The sequence below is a fragment of the Nycticebus coucang genome, chromosome 13 (genome assembly GCF_027406575.1).
Source record: "Nycticebus coucang isolate mNycCou1 chromosome 13, mNycCou1.pri, whole genome shotgun sequence".
Taxonomy (NCBI): domain Eukaryota; kingdom Metazoa; phylum Chordata; class Mammalia; order Primates; family Lorisidae; genus Nycticebus; species Nycticebus coucang.
This window is the reverse complement of record NC_069792.1, coordinates 11,831,656-11,833,046: the sequence shown is the minus strand read 5'-3', so window position 1 is coordinate 11,833,046 and position 1,391 is coordinate 11,831,656. Positions and strand designations below refer to the sequence as shown.

The 1,391-nt window shown below is 39.5% G+C and overlaps 1 non-coding gene across 1 annotated transcript; it reads left to right on the top strand.

The window, feature by feature from the left end:
• The first annotated feature begins 273 nt into the window (after positions 1–273).
• Positions 274–376, top strand: LOC128564119 (U6 spliceosomal RNA). Its single transcript, XR_008373997.1, has one exon. It is a non-coding gene; the product is annotated as a U6 spliceosomal RNA (small nuclear RNA).
• The last annotated feature ends 1,015 nt before the right edge of the window (positions 377–1,391 follow it).

The following is a 1,391-nucleotide window of genomic DNA, read 5'->3' as shown; positions in this document are numbered from 1 at the left end:
TGCCTCTGACTGCTACATGAAAATAGCCACCTGCCACTGTCTGGCGTCAATCGTCCCATTCCCTCCGGTAGTGCACGCTGCCTCCTGTCCTCAAGCTTCAGGACAGCTGGAGAGTCCTTCCCTGCAACCAGGGTCAGTGATGACATGTTGCCTTTCAAAGAGGTGTAAGTAAAGATTAGCATGATGGCAGAAACTGTGCTTGTTCACTTGAACCAGCGGAAAAAGAAACAGAAAAGCATTTAAAGTGGGGGAGATTATTTTCTATTTCTGAGCTTGCTTTGGGAGCACATATACTAAAATTGGAGCGATACAGAGAAGACCAGCTTGGCCCCTGCATGAGGATGACCCGCAATGATAGCAAAAAAGATTATCTGATGATGTTGTATCTCAAAGGTGTGATTCTCCAAGATCAGATAGGAGTCTTCTTTGTTCAGCCAAGCTGGGAATGACTTTTCCTTACCCTGAACTCTTACACTATTTATTCTTGTAAATGCCTACTAAGTGTCAGCCATATTACATACTTATGTGAATCTTCTTTTACAAACAAACCTGCAAAGTAATTATTATTATCTGCACAATCCCCCCCCCACACACATACCCCCCGTAATACTACCATCATTTTAGAGATGGAAAAACAAGGGCAAAGTAAGCTAAATGATTTGGTAAGCAGAACAGTGTAGGTTCAAATCCTGGCCAAGACAAGACCAAAGATCCTACTGTGTATTTATTATTAATTACGATCTTTTATGACTAGTCCTGTATTAGATTATTGGCTTGTGAAAGGCAAACTCTATGCTGAATAATATTTATCTCCTTAGGAACAGTAAAACAGTGTGTATCGCCCAGCAAACACCAGTAAGTGGGTGAGGAACAGTTACAGAAAATGCAAAGGAATAGGTGAATGAATAAATAGATGCTGTGAAGGATCACTGCCCACTTTTGAAAAGATGAGTCTCAACTGTGGGTTTGTTGGTTTCTCTACAAACATATCTTTATGATAAGTGTGTTAAAGACATAGTGATGGTTTTAGAAGTCATCAGAAAAAGCCACGGAGAGGAAATCTGACAGCCTTGTGGTTGACATGGGCCTGACACTATTATCATTTTATGCCACTGAATATGGTAATTTCCACAAGCACAGAAATTATAAGCACCTGCAACATAGATAATTGTTCTAGTATTCAGATAGCTTGTAAAATGTTTTCTTCCTGATGAGAGTTAGAAGTAAAGGATATGTAGCCGAGTCTTCCTAAAAACTGGCAGACATTTAATTAGCAAACAAGCTGAAACCCACAAGGAGTTCAGTAAGGAACTGAAACCTAACCATATACAGCCACTCCCATTCCTTATCAGAAATATAAGAAACATAAAAATTAAACAAAAGGAATTCAA